Genomic DNA, 12,366 nt, shown 5'->3' on the forward strand with positions numbered 1-12,366 from the left:
ATGTACTATACATGTGATCAGTAAGGTAATGTACTATACATGTGATCAGTAAGGTAATGTACTATACATGTGACCAGTAATGTACTATACATGTGACCAGTAAGGTAATGTACTATACATGTGACCAGTAAGGTAATGTACTATACATGTGATCAGTAATGTACTATACATGTGATCAGTAAGGTAATGTACTATACATGTGATCAGTAAGGTAATGTACTATACATGTGATCAGTAAGGTAATGTACTATACATGTGATCAGTAATGTACTATACATGTGACCAGTAAGGTAATGTACTATACATGTGATCAGTAAGGTAATGTACTATACATGTGATCAGTAATGTACTATACATGTGATCAGTAAGGTAATGTACTATACATGTGATCGGTAATGTACTATACATGTGATCAGTAATGTACTATACATGTGATCAGTAAGGTAATGTACTATACATGTGATCAGTAATGTACTATACATGTGATCAGTAAGGTAATGTACTATACATGTGATCAGTAAGGTAATGTACTATACATGTGATCAGTAAGGTAATGTACTATACATGTGATCAGTAATGTACTATACATGTGATCAGGTAATGTACTATACATGTGATCAGTAATGTACTATACATGTGATCAGTAAGGTAATGTACTATACATGTGATCAGTAATGTACTATACATGTGATCGGTAATGTACTATACATGTGATCAGTAATGTACTATACATGTGATCAGTAAGGTAATGTACTATACATGTGATCAGTAAGGTAATGTACTATACATGTGATCAGTAATGTACTATACATGTGATCAGTAATGTACTATACATGTGATCAGTAATGTACTATACATGTGATCAGTAAGGTAATGTACTATACATGTGATCAGTAAGGTAATGTACTATACATGTGACCAGTAATGTACTATACATGTGACCAGTAAGGTAATGTACTATACATGTGACCAGTAAGGTAATGTACTATACATGTGATCAGTAATGTACTATACATGTGATCAGTAAGGTAATGTACTATAAGGTAATGTACTATACATGTGATCAGTAAGGTAATGTACTATACATGTGATCAGTAATGTACTATACATGTGACCAGTAAGGTAATGTACTATACATGTGATCAGTAAGGTAATGTACTATACATGTGATCAGTAATGTACTATACATGTGATCAGTAAGGTAATGTACTATACATGTGATCAGTAATGTACTATACATGTGATCAGTAAGGTAATGTACTATACATGTGATCAGTAAGGTAATGTACTATACATGTGACCAGTAAGGTAATGTACTATACATGTGACCAGTAAGGTAATGTACTATACATGTGATCAGTAATGTACTATACATGTGATCAGTAAGGTAATGTACTATACATGTGATCAGTAAGGTAATGTACTATACATGTGATCAGTAATGTACTATACATGTGACCAGTAAGGTAATGTACTATACATGTGATCAGTAAGGTAATGTACTATACATGTGATCAGTAATGTACTATACATGTGATCAGTAAGGTAATGTACTATACATGTGATCAGGTAATGTACTATACATGTGATCAGTAATGTACTATACATGTGATCAGTAAGGTAATGTACTATACATGTGATCAGTAAGGTAATGTACTATACATGTGATCAGTAAGGTAATGTACTATACATGTGACCATTAATGTACTATACATGTGATCAGTAAGGTAATGTACTATACATGTGATCAGTAATGTACTATACATGTGATCAGTAATGTACTATACATGTGATCAGTAATGTACTATACATGTGATCAGTAAGGTAATGTACTATACATGTGATCAGTAATGTACTATACATGTGATCGGTAATGTACTATACATGTGATCAGTAATGTACTATACATGTGATCAGTAAGGTAATGTACTATACATGTGATCAGTAATGTACTATACATGTGATCAGTAAGGTAATGTACTATACATGTGACCAGTAAGGTAATGTGCTATACATGTGACCAGTAAGGTAATGTACTATACATGTGATCAGTAAGGTAATGTACTATACATGTGACCAGTAATGTAATGTACTATACATGTGACCAGTAATGTACTGTACATGTGATCAGTAATGTACTACACATGTGACCAGTAATGTACTATACATGTGATCAGTAAGGTAATGTACTATACATGTGATCAGTAAGGTACTATACATGTGATCAGTAATGTACTATACATGTGACCAGTAATGTACTATACATGTGATCAGTAATGTACTATACAGTTGAGAACACCTTTATTTAACCAGGTCGGCAAGTTCTCATTTACAACTGCGACCTGGCCAAGATAAAGCAAAGCAGTGCGACACAAACAACAACACAGAGTTACACATGGAATAAACAAACATACAGTCAATAACACAAGAGAGAAAATAGAAAGTCTATATACAGTGTGTGCAAATTAAGTAAGGGGGTAAGGCAATAAATAGGTCAATAGTGGCAAAGTAATTACAATTTAGCAGATTAACACTGGAGTGATAGATGTGCAGATGAGGATGTGCAAGAAGAAATACTGGTGAGCAAAAGAGCAGGAAAACAAAAACAAATAGGGGGATGAGGTGGGTAGTTGGTTGGATGGGCTATTTACAGATGGGCTATTTACAGATGGGCTGTGTACAGCTGCAGCGATCGGTAAGCTGCTCTGACAGCTGATGCTTTAAAGTTAGTGAGGGAGATATTGCTATGGTGACCAGTGAGCTGAGATAAGGCGCAGCTTTACCTAGCAAAGGCTTATAGATGACCTGGAGCCAGTGGGTTTCGCGACGAATATGTAGCGAGGACCAGCCAACGAGAGCATACAAAGCTTACTTGAAGCAGTGAGAGCTGGTCAAAGTTTTAGCTATTTGCCATTCTCAGTGCAGGTGGTACATCAAGCCCTGAAGGACCTGCAGGCTTTCTCTGATCTTTTGGATCCCTGCTTTTTATATCTGGCAGCTGATTTCATAGCTGAACCACTTACAAATCTGTTCAATCTAACCATGAATGAATGTAATGAAATTCCAAAGATCTGGAAAATCATCATTTGTCCTACCACTTTTAAAAGGGGGAGATCCAAATCTTTGAAATAATTGTTGGCAAATCTCAAAGCTGTCACCCCTGGTGAAATTTGATGGGCTTATGTCTGTTAAATTGTCTGTCTGTAATGGTGTGCCCCAAGGCTTTGAACTTAGTCCTCTCTTATTCACTATTTATATAAATAACTTAGACCAAAATGCACAACTTCATTTTTATGCTGATGATACTGTTATTTACTGTTGTGCCTCATCTCTTACAAAATCTTTCCAGAACTTGCAAACGGCTTTTAATACTGTTCAACATACCTTGTGTCAATTGAAGCGTATCCTCAATACTGACAAAACTAAACTAATGGTGTTTTCTAAAGCAAGAAATAGACATCTGAACCTTTCACCTATCACACTACCTGTCAGGGCTTGGAGATTGAGCTTGTAACCTCATATAAATATCTTGGCCTCTCTTTTAAATTGCATATCCAACACTGTTCCCGGAGAGCTACCCTCCTGTATGTTTAAAGCAGGGCTCTCAACCCCTATTCCTGGAGAGATACCCTCCTGTAGGTTTTCGCTCCAACCCGAATTTAACACACCTGATTCTAATAATTAGCTGGTTGATATGCTGAATCAGGTCAATTACAACTGGGGTTAGAGTGTTAACCTACAGGAGGGTAGCTCTCCAGGAACAGGGTTGGAGTCCTGGTTTCAACCTACAGGACGGTATCTCTCCGGGAACAGGGTTGGAGAGTCCTGGAGTAAACCTACAGGAGGGTATCTCTCCAGGAACAGGGTTGGAGAGTCCTGGTGTAAACCTACAGGAGGGTATCTCTCCAGGAACAGGGTTGGAGAGCCCTGGTTTAAACCTACAGGGGGGTATCTCTCCAGGAACAGGGTTGGAGAGTCCTGGAGTAAACCGACAGGAGGGTATCTCTCCAGGAACAGGGTTGGAGAGTCCTGGAGTAAACCTACAGGAGGGTATCTCTCCAGGAACAGGGTTGGAGAGCCCTGGTTTAAACCTACAGGGGGGTATCTCTCCAGGAACAGGGTTGGAGAGTCCTGGAGTAAACCGACAGGAGGGTATCTCTCCAGGAACAGGGTTGGAGAGTCCTGGAGTAAACCTACAGGAGGGTATCTCTCCAGGAACAGGGTTGGAGAGTCCTAGTGTAAACCTACAAGAGGGTATCTCTCCAGGAACAGGGTTGGAGAGCCCTGGTTTAATAGCCTACAGGAAGGAACAGGGTTGGAGAGCCCTGGTTTAAAAGCCTACAGGAAGGAACAGGGTTGGAGAGCCCTGGTTTAATAGCCTACAGGAAGGAACAGGGTTGGAGAGCCCTGGTTTAAAAGCCTACAGGAAGGAACAGGGTTGGAGAGCCCTGGTTTAATAGCCTACAGGAAGGAACAGGGTTGGAGAGCCCTGGTTTAATAGCCTACAGGAAGGAACAGGGTTGGAGAGCCCTGGTTTAAACCTACAGGAAGGAACAGGGTTGGAGAGCCCTGGTTTAAACCTACAGGAAGGAACAGGGTTGGAGAGCCCTGGTTTAAAAGCCTACAGGAAGGAACAGGGTTGGAGAGCCCTGGTTTAATAGCCTACAGGAAGGAACAGGGTTGGAGAGCCCTGGTTTAATAGCCTACAGGAAGGAACAGGGTTGGAGAACCCTGGTTTAATAGCCTACAGGAAGGAACATGATTGGAGAACACTGGTTTAATAGCCTACAGGAAGGAACAGGGTTGGAGAGCCCTGGTTTAATAGCCTACAGCACATATGTCAGAGTCAAGGCCCGCGGGCCACATCCGGCCCGCGAGAAGGTTTTTACGGCCCCTGGGATGATCTTGATTTATTATTAGAACCGGCCCGCAGACCGCAGCAAGCCGGCAGCCCGCAGATCTTTTACACGCACCAATACTACATTTCCCACAATGCAACGGTGACGCACCGAGCAGTAGGCTGCTTCATTTCAATATTTATTGGCACAGCAGTTGTCAGCATCACAGTAAAATTAACTTTCAGATACCCATCAAAAATGGCAAAACGGAAGGTGGACACTGAGAACCGGGGTTTCAAACAAGGTGGGAGTCGGAGTATTTGTTCACGGAGGTAGCTGGAAAACCTGTGTGTCTTCTGTGTGGAGAAAGTGTGGCGGTACTGAAAGAGTATAATCTGAGACGACATTATGAAACGAAACACGCGGACAAAAACAAGAATATGGACATGGAACAAAGTCTACAAAAGGCAGAGGAATTAAAACGAGGCCTCAAATCTCGACAGGCTCTGTTCAAAAAGCCAAATCACAAGGCCAGGCTGCTGTCAAGGCCAGTTTTATTTTGGCAGAAGAGATCGCTAAATCAGCCCGGCCATTTACGGAGGGGGATTTCATCAAAAACTGCATGATTAAAGTTTGTGACGAAGTTTGCCCAGAAAAAAGGCAACTCTTTTTAAATGTGAGTCTGAGCAGAAACACCATTGCCGAGAGAGTAGACCAGTTGTCCATCAATCTAAAAGAGCAGCTTGTGAAAAAGGGAAAAGATTTCATTGCATATTCCTTGGCTGTGGATGAGAGCACCGACATTTCTGACATTGCCCAGTTGTCAATTTTCATCCGCGGAGTGGACTCCAGCCTAAGCGTGACAGAGGAGTTTTTGGCTTTACGTCCTATGCATGGCACAACTACGGGGCATGATTTGTATGAAGAGGTGTCAAGATGTGTAAATGAGATGGAGCTGCCTTGGGAAAAACTTGTGGGTTTGACAACCGACGGAGCACCTGCGATGTGTGGACACAGGAGCGGACTGGTGGCGAAGATACGGGAAAAGATGCAAGAGGAAAACGCGACAGGTGAGCTGACAGCTTATCATTGTATCATACACCAGGAAGCGTTGTGCGGTAAAGCCTTGAAAATGGAGCATGTAATGAGCATCATCACGCGCACAGTTAACTTTATCAGAGCCAAAGGTTTGAATCACCGCCAGTTCAAGGCATTTCTGACGGAGTTAGAAACGGAGCATGGTGATTTGCCTTATCACACAGAGGTGCGATGGCTAAGCCAGGGAAAGGTGCTTCAAAGATGTTTCGAGCTTCGTGAGGAGATTTGTCTGTTCTTGGACAGCAAAGGGAAAGACACAACACAACTCCGAGACGAAATGTTTCTGTGTGAAATGGCTTTTCTGTGTGACATTACGAGTCATCTGAATGCAATGAACTTGCAGCTGCAGGGTCGGGATCGTGTCATCTCTGATATGTACAGTACAGTGAAGGCATTTAAAACCAAACTGACTCTGTGGGAGACGCAGATGCGGAAAGAAAATTTGAGCCACTTTCCCAGCTGCCAGACCATGAAAGAGAAGCTCTCTACCAGTGCGTTCCCGAGCGCACAGTTGGCTGATAAAATAGGTATGCTTGCCGCTGACTTTCGACGCCGATTTGCTGACTTTGAAGCACAAAAAGCAGGTTGGAACTGCTCGGTAACCCATTTGCTGTTGACGTGGAAAGCTCACCACCAAACCTCCAAATGGAGTTGATTGACCTCCAATGCAATGATGCACTGAGGGCAAAATATGCGGCAGTGGGTGCTGCGGAGTTCGCCCGTTTCCTCCCCGACACAATGCCCCAGCTGCGCATCCAGGCTGCTCAAACGTTGTCTATGTTTGGCAGCACATACCTGTGTGAACAACTGTTTTCTTTGATGAACTTGAACAAAACATCACACAGAAGTCGACTTACTGCTGAACACCTCCACTCAATTCTGAGGATTTCCTCAGCTCAGAGCCTTACCCCGAACATTGATGAACTTGTGGAAAAGATGGGACACCACCAAGTATCACCCTCAACCTCAAACAAGTGAACATTACTGTGCAATCACATATTTAGAGTTTTTACTCAGTTCAAGTTTAAAAGTTAAAGTTTAATATTTGTTTTCACTGCATGTTACTTCTCCTTAAACAAAGTGTTGTTTTTGATTAATAGATTTTTGCACTTTATTTTATTGTATTTCAATCCAATTATATTTTAAAAATATTTCAGTTGAGTGGATGATAGAAAATTGCTATTATTGTTTTTTTCTTTGAAGTAAATTTAGCCCACTTTTGCTAAAATAGAAAATATAGGCTACTGATGGTGCCTTGAATACCGGTTTCTTTCATTTAATGTTCATGTTATGGGGATTTTTATATAAAGGAAATTTGTCTTTTGTGTCTGTTGAAAATTAAAGATTACTGACAGAGCCATAAGAAAATATTGCTTTATTTATCTGATCATATTGGAATATATTTGTTAGGTTTTCAGTAGGTTCAATTAGGTTCACTAGACTATATGCGTCATTTAAAAATTTTTCAATGAACATTCGAACAGTCCGGCCCTCGGCTTGTAGCTAAATTTTTTATTTGGCCCTCCGTCCATTTGACTTTGACACCCCTGGCCTACAGGAAGGAACAGGGTTGGAGAGCCCTGGTTTAATAGCCTACAGGAAGGAACAGGGTTGGAGAGCCCTGGTTTAATAGCCTACAGGAAGGAACAGGGTTGGTGAGCCCTGGTTTAATAGCCTACATGAAGGAACAGGGTTGGAGAGCCCTGGTTTAATAGCCTACAGGAAGGAACAGGGTTGGAGAGCCCTGGTTTAATAGCCTACAGGAAGGAACAGGGTTGGAGAGCCCTGGTTTAATAGCCTACAGGAAGGAACAGGGTTGGAGAGCCCTGGTTTAATAGCCTACAGGAAGGAACAGGGTTGGTGAGCCCTGGTTTAATAGCCTACAGGAAGGAACAGGGTTGGAGAGCCCTGGTTTAATAGCCTACAGGAAGGAACAGGGTTGGAGAGCCCTGGTTTAATAGCCTACAGGAAGGAACAGGGTTGGAGAGCCCTGGTTTAATAGCCTACAGGAAGGAACAGGGTTGGAGAGCCCTGGTTTAATAGCCTACAGGAAGGAACAGGGTTAGAGAGCCCTGGTTTAATAGCCTGCAAACACTGATTCCAGCTGCCCCCTGGCGGCGACTCTAAATATTAAAGATCCTTTCAAATTCCTCCTGATGCAGGATTTATTATCCTCCTGTGACAAAATGGGTCATTTTAAGATCCGACATATGTAGACTTCAATGACACTCCGTCTGGCGTACAGTCCGTAGCACCACCTCAGAGCCAGAGTGTCTGATCCTCAACCTTACTAGCGCAGGTCGACAACATTCCGCTGAAAAGGCAGCGCGCGAAAATTCTAAAATATATTTTTAGAAACATGTAACTTTCACATATTAACAAGTCCAATACAGCAAATGAAAGAAAAACATCTTGTTTAATCTACCCATCGTGTCCGATTTCAAAAATGCTTTACAGCGAAAGCACGACATAAGATTATGTTAGGTCATAGCCAAGTCGAAAAAACACAGCCATTTTTCCAGCCAAAGATAGGAGTCACAAAAAGCAGAAATATAGGTAAAATGAATCACTAACCTTTGATGATCTTCAACAGATGACACTCATAGGACATCATGTTACACAATACATGTATGTTCTGTTCGATAATGTGCATATTTATATCCAAAAATCTCAGTTTACATTGGCGCCTTACGTGCAGTAATGTTTTGAGAGTAACCAACAACCACTACATCAGAGACTTTCACAAAACCTTCAGCCTACTAAATATGCATATTTGTTTGCAGTTGTGTGTATTCATGGATTCCAAGGGAAGCCAGGCTTCTCCTCCTAAAAAACATTTACCAATATATATATATATATATATATATATATATATATATATATATATAAACATACAAAGCAATTTCTCTTTCTACTCTTTGTGTTTCATCATAGAGATACACTATATATACAAAAATATGTGGACATACGTTCAAATAGGTGGATTGGGTTATTTCAGCCAGACCCGTTTGCTGACAAGTGTATAAAATCGACCACCCAGCCATGCAAACTACACAGACAAACATGGTCAGTAGAATGGCCTTTACTGCAGAGCTCAGTGACTTTCAACGTGGCACCGGTACATGATGCCACCTTTCCAACAAGTCAGTTCGTCACATTTCTGCCCTGCCAGAGCTGCCCCCTCGGTCAACTGTAAGTGCTGTTATTGTGAAATGGAAACTTCTAGGAGCAACAACGGCTCAGCAGCGAAGTGGTAGGCCGCACAAGCTCACAGAACGGGAGCGCTGAGTGCTGAAGCGCGTAAAAATCATCTGTCCTCTGTTGCAACACTCACTACCGAGTTCCAAACTGCCTCTGGAAGCAACGTCAGCACAAGAACAGTTTGAAATGGGTTTCCATGACCGAGCAGCCGCACAAAAGCCTTAGATCACCATGCGCAACGCCAAGCGCCGGCTGGAGTGGTGTAAAGCTCGCCGCCATTGAACTCTGGAGCAGTGGAAACGTCTTCCCTGGAGTGATGAATCACCCTTCACCATCTGGCATTCCGAAGGACGAATCTGGTTTTGGCGAATGCCAGGAGAACGCTACCTGCTCGAATGCATAGTGCCAGCTGTACAGTTTAGTGGAGGAGGAATAATGGTCTGGGGCTGTTTTTCATGGTTCCGGCTAGGCCCCTTAGTTCCAGTGAAGGGAAAATCGTAACGCTACAGCATACAATTACATTTTAGGCTATTATGTGCTTCCAACTTTGTGGCAACAGTTTGGGGAAGGCCGTTTCCTGTTTTAGCTTGACAAGATCGGAAGAATTTAACTGGCCGCCTGTGAGCTCATATGTGAATGAACCTGCTGCACCAAAACAATAGTGTCAACGGAAGCCCGTTTGCATTTGGCTTAAACACCCAATCAATCACATCAAAACGTCATTGACAGAGACACGACTTGATCCACCCTGTTCTCACTCTCCTCCGGCCCCCAACCAGGCTTAAACCTATCCAACCCATAATACTCACCACACTTGATGATTGCAAAATATTATCCTTACTTGGTGACATCTGGCTACATGTCTGGTGGAGATAAAGGGTTGACATGAGGATGAAATGTAGCCACATTACAGCCTAGTTCTTCCAGGCCAGAACAAATATATATATATATATTTTTTATGAACTAAAAATGATTTAGGATGCCAGTGTTTCCCTTAGCCATGGGTTCTGTAATATCTGCTCATACCCTTAGCCATGGGTTCTGTAATATCTGCTCATACCCTTAGCCATGGGTTCTGTAATATCTGCTCATACCCTTAGCCATGGGTTCTGTAATATCTGCTCATACCTTGCTCTCTCTTTGTTTGATCAGCACTATTCTATCAAACACACTGTACACTTAGCATGTCAGGTTTCCCTCCATGGTCTCACACGGAGCATCTCAGACAGGCTAATACCAAAGCCTCTTTCAGATAATAATACACATAGTATAGATGCAACTATATATATATATATATACTCTCTGTACTCTCTATAAGAAGAAAGGATCAGAGATGAAGTGGTTCAAAATGGCTTCTTCTTCTTCTTCTCCTTGTTCTTCTTCTTCTTCTTCTCCTTGTTCTTCTTCTTGTTCTTCTTCTTGTTCTTCTTCTCCTCTAGCCTCATATGAAGCAGACAGCCTTTGATGCCATGAGAGGTGCAGAGAATAGCGACAAAATACAACAATCAAATTCTAGAACAGCAGCGTAGAATTCCGGGAACCGCGTGTAAAAAAAAATAAAACTCTGAAAACTAAACAACCATTATATTCATATTTAGAAGGTACCCATCAAAAACAGAAGATAAAACTGATCTAGATTAAAATGGAAATGCTCGTTGGCCATTTTCCCCCTCTGTCTGCAATAGAGGACAAAGTGTGTAAAGGGCGTGTGGGTGTGACTGTGTGCTGGCAGTAAGCTGGAACCCCTGGTAGATTTGAAAGGGCTGTATTGACTGTTCTAATGGGGCTTATTGGACTGGTAATCAAAACATGAAGCTCGTGGCAATACCCTCCATCGACTTCTACTCCTACTCACGCACACACACAGCGCACAACAGGCCATTTATATTCATGTGTGTTTTATTAGTCACCCGCGATACAAGACCGTGTTCGACGTCCTCACATGGGATGGACGTCTCGGAGATGACGTGGAAACCGGACACTAACGGTGAGCGCTGTTATCTTCAAATAGTTTGTTTTGTTAAGTGACTTGGGGATGTCTATTCAGCCTAAGCCGCTGATTCCAAAGGTTGCATGTACAAATCCAGCGAAATAAAATCTTTTTTTTGTTTTAAGCCTATCCCAAACCTTATCCATTCAGACCAACCCTTACCTAAAATACTCGTAGTTAATAACTGAACCTTTAACATGAAATTTGATATTTGAGAAACGGATGAACGTTTAATTGTGACATGAGATGGTGAGAACTGGTTGTGAGAATAATAGTTTTCACAATTGGTGCTGTCCACCACTAGATGGCACTATAAGGTGTCAACTCAGGCTTACAATATGCCTGCAATGTATCACTTCTTTACTGTGTGTGTGTGTGTGTACTTTCCGACCCCCATACCGTAGTCAGAGTTTCTTTTCATTTCAGCTATTGAACATCTTCAATCACAACTGCAAACTAACTTCTAGAATGATAAATGAAATTGAATCCAAATGATAATTGATCCTGTGATTCTGCCCCCCCCTCCCCCATTAGATTCTGGTCTAAGAGGGAATTCATATGTATATGGAATCATAATGATCATGATTATTGTAATTTAGGTGGAGTGACAGAACTTCTTGTGTCACATGAGGCACCCGGGCGGTCTAAGACACTGCATCTCAGTGCTAGATACGTCACTGCAGACACCCTGGTTCGAATCCAGGCTGTATCACAACCGGCTGTGCACAATTGTCATCCGGGTTTGGCCGGTCGTCATTCTAAATAAGAATTTGTTCTTAACTGACTTGCCTGGTTAAATAAAGGTAAAAAAAGTAATGTTTAGGGGTTTGAGTTGTGTCTTAGTTTACACCTTAAGTTTCAATAAAGCAACGAGGAACCAGACTTGAAAGGGAAAAAAATATTTTAACAGATCACGGAGATCACAATTTGATCTGGATGAAATATTCTGGAAAAAACTTGGGGTTTTCAACTTGACCGATAAACCAAATGAATCCTGTTTCACTGACCAGAATGGGACCATGTTGAGACTCGCTATTCTACTATGGTCAAATGTTTAACAAGAGTTGGAACTAAAATGTTCATTTTGATGTTTCATTTTGTATTACTCATGTTAGTTTATCATGACTCATGACCGTAGAGGTCAGAGAGGCAGGGACTCTGTTCGTATCACTTCTATCTCGTTATTCTCTTCTGGTCTGTGTGTCTGTGTGCGTGTGTGTGTTTGTGTGTGGGGGTGTG

Source organism: Oncorhynchus keta, chromosome 35, assembly GCF_023373465.1.
Source record: "Oncorhynchus keta strain PuntledgeMale-10-30-2019 chromosome 35, Oket_V2, whole genome shotgun sequence".
NCBI classification, from domain to species: domain Eukaryota; kingdom Metazoa; phylum Chordata; class Actinopteri; order Salmoniformes; family Salmonidae; genus Oncorhynchus; species Oncorhynchus keta.